This window comes from Triticum dicoccoides, chromosome 7A, assembly GCF_002162155.2.
Source record: "Triticum dicoccoides isolate Atlit2015 ecotype Zavitan chromosome 7A, WEW_v2.0, whole genome shotgun sequence".
Classification (NCBI taxonomy): Eukaryota; Viridiplantae; Streptophyta; class Magnoliopsida; order Poales; family Poaceae; genus Triticum; species Triticum dicoccoides.
Window position 1 is genome coordinate 683,828,339 of NC_041392.1, and position 13,559 is coordinate 683,841,897.

The following is a 13,559-nucleotide window of genomic DNA, read 5'->3' on the forward strand; positions in this document are numbered from 1 at the left end:
CCGCCGTCGCCAAGTTCTTGCCGGACGCGCCGCTGCCTGGATCCGGTGTTCCCGCACCTGCATCGCCTCTGCCTCGACCGCCTGCGTTGACCGCGTCCCTGCGCCGTTGCTGCCTTCTGTCGAGCGCACGAGCTCGATCCCCTGCTTCCCCACATCGAAGGAACCAGGCGCGTTGACTTCGCCGGGGCCGGGGCCTGCATCCGCCCCCTGCCGGCCTCACCTCGGAGGCCCATGGTGAGAACACCCCCCCCCCCTACCCCCACGCGAGAATTTCAGGTGGGTGGGGTCCCTCCCCAAGTTAAAATGACCCCATAGAAGGTATGTCCCGACATAACATCTCTCTCCCTTTTTGGACACTTCATCCTCGAACTGGACTAAGGACTGCTGTTAGCCCCTTGCAGCCTCCATAGAAACGTCTTCCTTGCTGTCGTCTGCACCTGGATCAATCTCCAGGACGAAGTGTTTTTTGCAGCAGTGGCCAGCCACGAATTTCTCAGTGGAGTTGTTACATAGGCCTTCTTCATGTCGGGCTGCCATCACTGCCAGTATAAGCGTAAGTCGTGGGTGGGCTGCTGGAGATGCTACTATTGCAGGTCCTGGAGGTAGTGCTGCTGGAATCGTAGGTGCAGGTGGTGCTCCAAGGTCTGGGAATGGCTGGTGGCATGGTTTTCACTTTCAGTGAGATTTCGGTGAAATTCACTGAATTTCAGCAGACACTGAAATATTACGTTTCGGCCAAAATATTTCAGCAATTTCAGTATAGCACAACAATTCCAATATTTTTCATAATATTTTTTAAAATTTTAAATTTTTTAATTGAATTCAAGTGAATATTTCGGTCATTTGGCTGAAATGGAAACTGAAATCACTGAAATTCACTGAATTTCAGTGATTTCGGTTGGTGCTGAAATTTTTCTGAAACTGAAATTGAAAACCATGGCTGGTGGACACCTAGTGATAGCGGTGTTGGGGGCGTCCACTGTGCACGTTGCTAGCTAGTAGACTTGCAATAGGAAGCAGTGTCCGGGAGATGCACAGTAGTGGACTTGTATTTCATGGCAACAGCAGCAGCAAGTAATTGCATTTTATACTCCCAAGGCTATTTTTTTCCAGAAGACCAGAGAGTCTCTCCCCAGTTCCATTGCAACACAATGAAACCATACAGAGTCCAGTCCTACAACTAAAAACAGCTGGAAAGTAGTGTAGGATAAGTGCCTGGAGTTCAGAACAGAAGGAAACTGCATAAAAACTTGCGAGAATATGAAATATGTTTGCCCCATAAACTAGAAAGCAGACATGGTACAAGCACAAGTTCAGAGGAGCCCACTACCTCCAGGTGCACTGTGTGATGGCGCATTCTCGCCGAAGTCAGGCCAAGATTCTTGCTTGCTTGCATCACCCATGGTGAATCATCGTGGTTAGGCCCAGCGGTCATCGGAGGATATTTACTAGATATGCTATAAAGCAATCCAGTACCTTCAATGTCTCCTTGTGCAGCAGCCGCCAGTCTCTTAAGTAGCGCAGAGGACCTTTCGCCCCACGTGGTTAACATTGAGTCAAACACCAAATCATCAAGACAGTTCCGTAGCCCTCAAAGGATACTTCTGTAGCTAACTTGTGGTTTCACCATGCTAGAGCTTCGGCTATTAACATGCTTTCCTCCGATCGCTGCCGTTGGTTTGCTTGGTTGAGGGAGACAAGTCTACTTTTTCGTCGTCGTTTCTTCTTGCCATTTGCTTCTTTCTCTTTTCTTTTCTTTCCATTTTTACTCCTTTTTCTTTGTGCTTTTCCCTGCTTCTTGGTGACATGAGACACCCGTCTCGCCTTCGACTTGCTTCACATCCTGCTGTCTACCTCCTTGTTTGCTGCGTTGTCATCCGTGCTTGCCGTTGGTTTCTGCTCATTCGGTTTCTTGCACTTGTGCGTTATGCTTGGTAAAACACTGAATATTCGTGGTTATCTTTTGGCAGGTTGACATTTACTCAGTCGGTGTAATGTTTTTTGAGCTGCTGACACGATTTGGGTCTTTATTGGAGAGAGCGTTGGCATTTGAGGAACTGAGAGATAAAGGGCCTCCAGATGGCTGGAAGGGTGATTATGAGGGCGACCGCGAACTTTATGATAGAATGACCGCTTTGAAACCTGCTGACCGGCCTTCGTTGGATGAGATCCTGGTAATGGTTTATTTTTGCGCTCACGATAATAGTACCAATGAGGATATGAAAAAAACTGACATCTTTATGTGCAGATGTATATTCAGCAACACCGGGGATCGACTGCAGATATGGGGAACAGACGGCTCTAGAACAAGAAAGGTCTGGCTGTTGAAGTAGAAAGGCTGGGGGAGAGTCCTGATCTCCGTCTCTGTTCGGTAACACTTGTACATATGATGTAACTAAGTAGTGCAGTCCTTTGGAGTCTAGCCTCTCGTGTGCCTAGCATGCACCTGATGTAACTAACTAGTCCAGTCCTTCGGAGTCTACCAGCTCGCATGCCTCGCATGCACCTGCGTCTCTGGCATTCTTCTGAACAGAGCCACGGGTTTCCAGCCCTTTGGAGTCTAGCCGCTCGTGTGCCTAGCATGTAATCTCGCCTCGCTAGTTGAGATGCGGCCTTGTCCGATGGAAATTTTGTAGGATCCTATTTCATAGGAATTTTTGTCTATACTACTGGTCTTTTAGTTCAAAAAACCGCTGTCGCCAAGAATTGTATGGATCGCTTTTCTGCACTACAATCTCCTTTTTCCGAAAAAAATACTGACAGGAATGGGTAACGATCAGGCCATAATACGGTCCTTAGCGCGAGGGGAAAGCTTCACTTCCCTGACCAGAATCCAGAGGTTGATGAACAGAGTGACCAGAGCGGTCAAAATGATGCCACGGATGAGGAAGATCCATTTGTTTTCCAAGATTCGCCTTGACGGTGATGTTCTTTGTGGGAACACGCCTGTTAATTCCCTGCGCAATCCACTCTGGGGTCTGCCCCTGTAACCAACAGGAAGTCCAAAACTTTGTGGTTGCAGAAATAAATAAACCCTGTTCACTCACAGCCCCAAGGATTGATTTGATCCATCCGTCCTGCTAGAGCCATTTAATCCCGAGAGCCGTGATGAAATCAGCAACATCTTTGATGCTTAGACCATTAAGTGCTTTGGCCTACAAACCTTTCGCCAGTTAAGCAAGCAATGGCCACCCTTGTAATCCTCAACCGTCAACCCCCTTCCAAAGGAATGCTCAAGCTCGTTTGGCCATCCATCATTTGGGATAGGAATCGTGGAATTCATTTGTCAATTCCAAAAACACCTCGTTTGGCTGCCACGGAATCAGCTACACAAATTCATGTCATGATCCCAGTTCCCAGAAGATGGATACCACGTGTAAGGCCAATGCTGTCCCGAGGCCTGTCATTCATCTGGAATTTGCCTCTCACCCCGACCCCGTCGCTCGGGACCTCGCACTAGCGATCCCCTCCACCTCGTCCTGCCTCCGTTGAGCACCACCACCTCGCCCCAGGTGCCTCCCCTCTCCATCTCTGCCCACTCCGATCTCCTCCAAGTACGACTTGTACGAAAACTTGAAAGATATATTTCATTAGAAGAGAAAGTTCACTAATCTATAGCCTAGAAAGCCAAAAGAAATGATCAGTTCAATGACAGAAGGACAGAAGCGCGTTCCCTTCGTCCTCAATGTGCGTCCACAGCTTGCTCGAGTGCTTGAGATATTCATTCGGTTTAAGGCACCTGGCACCAATATCGCTTTCACCCGCCTCCCCTCTCTCTTACCGCTGCTCCGGTTAGTGCCCTCGCTGGAGCGCAAGGAGGTCGCGGCAGACCTGCTCTACGCCATCGGACTGTGGGGATGGAGTTGTTGCTGGTGTTCATCCACATCTACGTCACCCCCATCAAGCGGTTCCTCCGGACGCTCTGGGCCACCAGCATGCTCGGATCCGTGCTTGTCGGCCCGGGGGCGACCTTTGCGGCGCTGACAGGCGTCTCGAGTATTTAGCAGAAAATTACTACCACTTTACAGGTATGTGTCCTAGAAAACTACCACTTTTTCGTCCTAAAACCTACTACTCCCTCCATCCGTGAATAAGTGTACATCTAGATTTTGTACTAAGTTAAAGTTTTAAAACTTTAACCAATTTTATAGAAAAAAGAAGCAGCATTTATGGCACTAAATTAGTACCACTAGATTCGGTTTGAAATGTAGTTTCATAATGCACCAATTTGATATCATATATGCTACTACTCTTTTTTATAAAGTTGGTCAAAAATTTAAAATTTTGACTTGATACAAAAGTTAGAAGTACGCTTATTCGTGGACGGAGGGAGTATTTGTGTGCTAACATTTGCTAACAAACCACTTTTCCTTGGTTGACGCTTTGGGGTTTTTAAGTCAGATTATGACATGTCTGGCCCGTAGGCGGACCCACATGTCCGAGCCATATGCACTTGGGGAGACGGTTGGCACCACCTGACGACCGTTGCTAAGGTTAGGGTTACATGACTTGGGCTTGTATTCATCCGCTGAGCTCAATTTAATTGCCGATCTTGCTGTGATGGTTGCAGCAAACACTTGGCACAATCATGGAGCCAAGTTTCTGTGATGTTGTGGTGGAATCCGAGATAAAGTGCATTCTGCACCGGCAGAGGCCCAACAAGATGGTGGCTTTTGAAGGCATTGACACCGGGAGGAGATTCCTAGGCTGTGTTGCCCAGGTAAGGATCATGAGCATGCGCCTGATTATTTAACTAAATGTTACTCTGCGGCACCAAATTAACCATAACTGAATGTTTGCTCTATTAGTGGTAGGTTTGTAGTGGATACAAAGCACTTTGTGGTTGTTTATAACTGGAACTGAAGGTGCATTAGTGGATGATGGTAGTGTCAGCCCTAGTTCTGTATTGGACATAGTTCTCATGTTGCTCTATCTGTTATAGTGTTGAATTATGCTTTCCACCCTTTGTCAGATGCTAATGCTACTCTGTTAGTTCACTTTGCAGTTCACTGCAACTGAATTGTGATTTTTACTCCATGTTACTGTAACTGAATGTCATTGAAATTAACTGAATTATGCTTGTGTCAGTGCCTTTGTGCTTTTCAATAAGTTTTTTTAAGTAATTGAATTATGTTCTATTAGGCTAAGTCATATTCAGTTAATTGCTGCTCCTGGTTTGCAGTTTGGTAGTGGCTTTTCTGTAGAGAGTAGTGTAAATGTGGCATCTAAATTTGCATTTAGGTAGTGCTTACCTAGATTGTGTTCTAATTTGTATCTTGCATTTGCAGTGGGGTGCTAACTGTGGGGTTATGAGTTGAGTTGATGGCCCTTGGCCCGGGATACTCTAGAAGTGCCTAACAAAGTTGCGGGACAGGTACCATGAGCAGAATTGTGGCAAGGTGATGGGAAACCAGGCTCATGAGAGAGATTTGGCCAAGCTTAAGGAGAATGACCAGCTGGCCAGTCAGTACACCCAGCTTGTGGATGATGTATCCAAGCTATTTGACTACCAAGATGGCATGAAGTCTCACGACATGGAAGATACCAGCCAGACAATCATACTTCCTCTGTTCCAAAATAGATGATCCAACTTTATACTAACCTTGTACTAAAGTTAGTACAAAGTTGAGTCATCTATTTTGGAACGGAGGGAGTAGATCTTAAGAATAAGCAACAACTAGAGGATCGGGCTAAGATTGAGATACTACTAGAGAAGCTCAAGATGGCCAAGGAGCAAAGGTGCATCCTTCAATCTCAAGAAGATATCATCCACAACACTAGGAAGGCCATGAAGGCAATCAAGGAGGATAGGACCTGCTTAAAGAAGAGAAGAAAAAGCTTGAGTTCAGCATTCACTAGTCCAGGAACCCCTTACTAACCGCGTGCGTCATAGCCCGCCAACCGTGTTCGGGCTGGATGCCGTCAGTACGATGCTGCTGGTAAGGTACCGTTAGCAACATGTGCTCCGCACACAACTAGTGTGATACAACTAGCAGCGTGCGGTGCACATGTGGCTAGTCTGTTACTAATCAACAACGTGTGGTGCACTGACATGTTGCCAGTCTGTCTGACACTAGCGACGTTTTGCATTCCTTAAACTGTAGCTGGTGTTAGAGCTAACCTGCAGTGTTAAGGCCACACGAACGCTGCTTGTGTTTTACACGGTTAGGATTGTCCTACTTATATTAACCGCTGCTAGTTTGTTTTGCAGGGCAGAAAAAATACTGCCATCACATTTTTTTTGCTAGCAATATTTGCAGATTTCATACATATATAATATAATAAGTATTACACAATTAATAATGAATGTTATTATGTAATAAGTTTTACATGAATCCAAGTTGCAACATATGCATATTGATACGTTCATTTTGCATCATGCTTTTATATCGATATTTATTGCATTATGGGCTGTTATTTCACTTTATGTCACAATACTTATGGCTATTCTTTCTTATTTTACAAGGTTTACATAAAGAGGGAGAATGCCGGCAGCTGGAATTCTGGGCTGGAAAAGGAGCAAATATTAGAGACCTATTCTGTGCAACTTCAAAAGTCCTGAAACTCCACGGAATATCTTAAAATAAATAAAGAAAAATCCTCGCCAAAGATGAAGTCCAGGGGGCCCACACCCTGCTCACGAGGGTGGGGGGCGCGCCCCCTACTAGGGCGCGCCCCCTACCTCGTGGGCCCCCTGGTGGGTCTCCGACGTCCATCTTCTCCTATATGAAGTCTTTCGATGAGAAAAAAATCAGAAGCAACCTTTCGGGACGAGACTCCACCGCCACGAGGCGGAACCGAGGCGGAACCAATCTAGAGCTCCGGCAGAGCTGTTCTGCCGGAGAAACTTCCCTCCGGGAGGGGGAAATCATCACCATCGTCATCACCAACGCTCCTCTCATCGGGAGAGGGCAATCTCCATCAACATCTTCACCAGCACCATCTCATCTCCAAACCCTAGTTCATCTCTTGTATCCAATTCTTGTCTCAAAGTCCGGGATTGGTGCTAGTAGGTTGCTAGTAGTGTTGATTACTACTAGTAGTTGATGCTAGTTGGTTTATTTGGTGGAAGATCATATGTTCAGATCCTTTATGCATATTATTTCCCCTCTGATTATGAACATGAATATGCTTTGTGAGTAATTACGTTTGTTCCTGAGGACAAGGGAGAAGTCTTGCTATTAGTAGTCATGTGAATTTGGTATTCGTTTGATATTTTGATAAGATGTATGTTGTCTAGCCTCTAGTGGTGTTATGTGAACGTCGACTATATAACACTTCACCATTATTTGGGCCTAGAGGAAGGCATTGGGAAGTAATAAGTAGATGATGGGTTGTTAGAGTGACAGAAGCTTAAACCCTAGTTTATGCGTTGCTTCGTAAGGGGCTGATTTGGATCCATATGTTTCATGCTATAGTTAGGTTTACCTTAATACTTTTGTTGTAGTTGCGGATGCTTGCAATAGAGGTTTCATAAGTGGGATGCTTGTTCAAGTAAGAACAGCACCCAAGCACCGGTCCACCCACATATCAAATTATCAAAATACCGAACGCGAATCATATGAACGTGATGGAAACTAGCTTGACGATATTCCCATGTTTCCTCGGGAGCACTTTTCCTATTATAAGAGTTTGTTCCGGCTTGTCCTTTGCTACAAAAAGGATCGGGCCACCTTGCTGCACCTTATTTACTCTTGTTACTTGTTGCTCGTTACAATTTACCTTATCAAAAAACTGTCTGTTACCACTTATTTCAGTACTTGCAGAGAATACCTTGCTGAAAACCGCTTATCATTTCATTCTGCTCCTCGTTGGGTTCGACACTCTTACTTATCGAAAGGACTACGATAGATCCCCTATACTTGTGGGTCATCACATATACATATTAAATTCACGTAACACATTGATACTATGGAATTGCCAGCATATGCATTTCACATGCCAAATTTGTAAATGAATTGTGCATTTCACAGCGCCTCGTTGGTTGTGAGGCAGCGACTCTGTACTGTTGTAGTTGAGGTCGACGAATCATCTGAAAAGAACAATGTATGCATTCATAGATACCAAATTAACATAGAACATGCATGGCAACCTATAGGAAGATTACATAGTAAATGATGGCATCATTTATGAACCAAAGGGCTAATTTTTCGGCCATGGCAGCATCTATGAACCAAAGGGCTCATTTTGCTATCATGCATCATGTCTCGATATGTGCAATAAGTACTAAAGTTACAGACTTTAAGGGCTTAAGTTCTCATTGACACAAAAGGTACTGTAAGGCTACCAGCCTTGTTTAGAACATCGTTTTCAAAACAACCATACAAAAGACCACGAGTCAACTATGATGCCCTTCATTTCATGGACATAGTAAAGGCGTGGAAGTCGTTATGTTGCCGTTTCTGCCGATCCCACCGCTCCTCAAGAGGATCGTGTAAGTCGTTGTAGTACATCCCCTCGTTGTTGTCGACATCATTGTTGACGACGGTTGCAAGGGTGGTCTGGATCCGAAACTCAACACGACTATCATCCAGTGCGAGAATGGAAGGGCCCCCCTCCAATTGGTGATGTCATTGTTTCTTGTGAAGGTCGTATGCTTCCGCATGTAATCAACCATATGGTTCATGGCGTAGTAGGCAGACATATGACTTCTCTCGGTTTGTTGTTGCGTGAAACAAAAGGTTGTGTTGTAATCAGCCACATCGTTCGTTGTTCTCAAACTCTATGAGAGCATCTTCCAGAGCAGACTTTAGTTTTTTTGTACTCTTTCTTGATCTTTTGAGTGAATCCAAGACATAAGAATTGCAAGTCTTTGAGGATAGAACAAAGAGGATCCAGTGATCGTCGCTGCGCAAACAATCAAACAGAGCAGTAACTATCTTCAGTCTTTGTAGAGGATATATACTACATCTGAGAAAGCATATGTGCATTGATGCTAGCTAGTGAAGACTTACCACATAGCGTAACACACAAGATGGTTGCGTGCATGTCTATGTTGGACCATGAATTTGGCAAGGTACGTCTTCATCACTTTCATACCTTCTCGATTTTTAAGGTTTACGTGGTGCATGTGATAAGGTTCCACCACGGCGATCGTCCTCATGTTGTCAAACTTGAGCCTGTTGGCATGAAGCGTCCATAGCCTGGCTAAGGAGCATCCCTCAAACTGCTGGAGGTGGATCATGTCGAAGATCTGGTCAAAATGCAAATAGAACTTGTCCACATGGAAATCCTGAACAAAGCCGTGACCCTCTATTCAGGATGTCATCATGAAGAAGCTTCATGTCAGGCACAATGGTCTCATACATGAAACTCGGTACCATGGCTTCACTAGGGAAATGGACCCCTCGAAACAATGGACCATGAGACACGAACTCGTTTGTCTTTGCCTGTTTCTGACTGCCGGTTGTGGCTTGGTAATCCTTCTTTGTAGTTCGTTGCTTCCTCTTCTTTGGTACAACTTTGGCTGGGACATATGCCAAACTATCTCGGACTGGCCTATTCAAGGTGTTTGGAGTCACCTTGGCTTCGGATGGTTTTTGAGATTGGTCATTTTGAGTATCATCGGTTGACCGCGTGTTAAAAAGACTCTTGGCAACGCTACTAGGGTTAGTTGTAGCTGGAGGCATGTTACCATCATAGTTCATATAGTTCAAAAACATATCGATGGCATCGCCACCATGCTCAGCATACCAGGCGACCTCATCTCTCTCGGCTGCCTCCCTCTCGGCTGCTTCTGATCTATGGGAGGTATGTTGTCCTTGGGACCTTCGAGTGTGCCTTGACCCAAAGGAGATGGTTCCAACTATGCAGGGCTGGTCGTACGAGGTGCCGACAACGAGGCTGTTATCATTATTGGGGACTGTGTCTCCAACAGGATCTGCGTCTTAGGCCACCTAAGGTTCCAACCAAAGGATTGTATGAGTGTATAACGTATACCATCATGTGCACCTAGAGGTTGTTCAGCAGGCTCTAGATCATTGAAACCTCACACTACACAGTGACACCCTAGCAAGGTTTGTTGGCATTACTACATTGTGCATCATTTTGCTTTTTGGTGCAACGACGGTACCGGTTGCAACTTCCTTGAGTTCGCCGTTCACCATGGCTTGGAGAATGCACGGTGCGTCCACCTACAGAACATGTATTCCTCATTGATGTTAGAGATTTGAATGAAGGAACCATAGCAATGCAAGAAGGTACATGCATGTGTTAAGGCAGTGATAATAACCGTAAGGGTGTCGATATCAGTCGGTGATGTCCTCTAGCCAGTATAAGAGACAGATGGGCTGCTATGAAGTGCTGGATTGGGCAGTGGCTCCTTATCCAAGTTCATGTTGGCCGGCGTCAAGAAGATTTGGGTTGATCGTTTAGCAGGCATCCCTATTGCTAATTTTTGTCTCCTGATCTCAATTAGACTTGGCCACATTTTCTTCACTTCGGCATGCGCGGAGGATGCTACTCTGGCATCGAAACCCTTTGCCATCTCTTCTGTCATCCTAACCATTTTGGCATCTACGAATCTCGGTTAGCTACCCGTCTTTGCTTTTTAAGCTCATCATCTTTCGGATGATGTGTGTGTTGGAAATATGCCCTAGAGGCAATACTGTTGTATTATTATATTTCTGTATTCATAATTAAGAGTTTATATTCTATGCTATAACTACTATGATCCTAGAATATGCAATTCGATGGAAAAGTCGTATGCACGTGTGGAATGATAAACAGTAAAATTAGGTTCCTGGTCTTGCCTCTAAGACTGACTCAAGTGTTGTTGGTGTTCATGTTTTCCGGATCTTAGGATATCATTAAGTGTAATGATAGTCCTAAAATTACATTGAGAGTATGATGTTAGAAGAACAATCATATTGAATCGACCCAAACTTGTTTGTTATACTTTGAGTTAACATCGTTTGAAATCAGTTGTTATAACATGGAGACTTAACATGTGTTTTCAATTACTTAGACCATGACAGTATCCCAGTCACTTCTTACTATATGTTGGACTTTGGGGTTGCTCAAACGTCATCTACCACACAGTGATCATAACGACAACTTACAGACTCGTCGGAAAGTTTGACAAGGGACTAGATAGCTCGAGAGTGGAATTTGTTCCTCCGAAGATGGAGATATATTCTTAGGGCCCTCCCGTGTGACGACATCTATCATCTTCTAGCCAGACACACGTGACTATGCCACGAAGATGCCGGAACACATGAACGAGAAAGAAAAACAAAACTGGTAATGAGGAGACCGGTATAATGAGCAAGTGTATGACTCAAGAGATACCAATACATCTCACCTCGGGTTTTTTAAAGTACCGCGAAGCAAAGGGAACATCACATGATAACCAAAGGTTCACTCGAATGACATTCATGTACTCATAGGGATCGATATGGACATCCAATATTCCGCTATCGATCATTGAACGAAAGGGGTTTCGTTCATATCTATGTTTACCTACAGGGTCATAAGCTTAAGGTAATCACGATTTGCTGAGTTTTAGTAGGACGATAATAATTAGAATATATTTGTGGAATTGTTTCATTAATATTCAGAATAGTTTCGAGAGGAATTGGAAGCGTTTCGGGGTCACGGGAAGGGTTTCGGAGTTTACCGGGCAATTTCGGGTATTTCTGATAAATAATATATAGGTGTAATTTTTTCTCAGAGATATTAAATTAATAATAAAAGGATCTAGTAATTGTTAGGAGGCTTTTATAATTAATTAGTTATCAACGGGCCTTAAAGGACCAAGAGGAGGAAGGCAACTTGAGCCACAAGGGCCCAAGAGGGGAGACCGAATTGGGGTGGGGGAAGGACTCCCTGTTCCTCCTTTAGCCAGCGCAAGGAGGGGAATCCTTCCGTTCCTGTGGCGCCCCTCCTCTGCCCTCTAACCTATATATACTAGAGGCTTTTAGCACTTTTAGACACACAAGTTTTGGAGCCTACTCTAGTTCTCTAGTTCTAGTTCTAGTTGGTCCTAGTTGATCAATTAGAGCTAGGCCTAGATTCTATAATCCTCATAATTAGAAGCCCAGTGTGGTTCTAATCTCCTCCCTCTACTTCTCCAGCGACGATTAGCTCTGGACGATAAAGGCTGCCGGATCGTGAAGACCGTACGCTTGCAACTCGTAGAGAGGCTATGCTTTCGGTCTTCCGTTCAATGGACTATTTGTGGGCGGTTCACGGGACCGTTCATCTACGGTTTGAGGGACCCTAAGTATGATCTACACCGGCTCGTATTCTTCCGCTGCAACTCGGCGTCGGTAATGATTAGATCCAAACCGTTTATGCATCTTCATATTGTTGATCATAGGCTGATTTTCTTTGTTTTCTTCTACCCCATCTTTCATGATAGCCGGGGCCGGTCACCCGACCAGTGCCCGGCTTTGCCAACGAGTCCTTGCCTAAGACCACGTGCCATGCCTTGTTCAGAGGGTCGTTCCACCTTTCATAGGACTCCACTGAGGCTTCATCTTGTTTCACATAATATTGTGTCTGCAACATGCAGGCAAGTGACCGTTTAGAAATGTGATTGTTCATAAAGAAATGCACTTCATAAAGGTAACAAAATACATACGACTTAATGAATTACCATGAGTTCCTTGACTCGTGTTACTTTTGGGTCATTCAAGGCAAAATCGTTTATCACGGGAATCCCAAATGTACTAGGATCGGATAAAATCATTTATGCCTCTGATTCGTTAATTGCTTGTACGGATTTGGTTTGCTCGTTGTAACTAACTTAGTGTCTTCCTTGTCCCACCTCTTCACGGGAATCCCCCTAATATTTTTAAATCTACAAAATTCAAACAAAATTTTGGCATGACCTTTGCTAATTTTGGAACAAATTGAGTGCCAGAAATTTGACGAAACTTTGACAATTAACATTTCGCCAAAACATTTGCACTCATGGATTTGTTCCTGAAAAAATTAGAAAACAATCTGCCTCGGCTAAATTGCTAGTATGAGATCATAGCCAACCACATATATATAAAGTAAAACATAAAAAATGGCCAACATCATACTTATCAACATAAAGAATGGCCAACATCATACTTATAAAAAATGGCCATTGACATCGAAGTAATTTTACATTTATTCCGTTGACTCACGGATCCAGCCCACTCCCCACGTCCTTTTACAATCTGGTTCGAGCAGAATCTCGACGGCGACCAGCACGAGGTGAGCGGCATCCAGCGGGCGATGGGGTGGTGCTTGATGGTTTGGCTCGGGCGGTCGATGGCGTGGGGCAAGTCCATGGCGGCAAGTCTCCGGCGGTGCTCGCCGCCCGTGCTCAGTTTCGGCGGCACACCTCCCTGTTTTATTTCAATGAGGCGATGCGGTGAGCGACGGCAGGTTTTTTTTTCGAAAAGGGGGTGTACCCCAGCCTCTGCATCAGAAAGATGCATACGACTCATATTGTTAAAAAGATAATCCAGTAACAAAGTCTCAAAAGGTCGTAGTGCCAACATAAACAAAAGCTCAAAAGAGATAAGACCCAAAGCCACAACCGGCTGACAAAAACAATAGGAGCACTACATGCCTATCCTATT

The 13,559-nt window shown here is 44.7% G+C and overlaps 1 pseudogene; it reads left to right on the forward strand.

The window, feature by feature from the left end:
• The window catches only part of LOC119333891, a 9,840-nt pseudogene extending 5,836 nt beyond the window's left edge, over window positions 1-4,004 (forward strand).
• The last annotated feature ends 9,555 nt before the right edge of the window (window positions 4,005-13,559 follow it).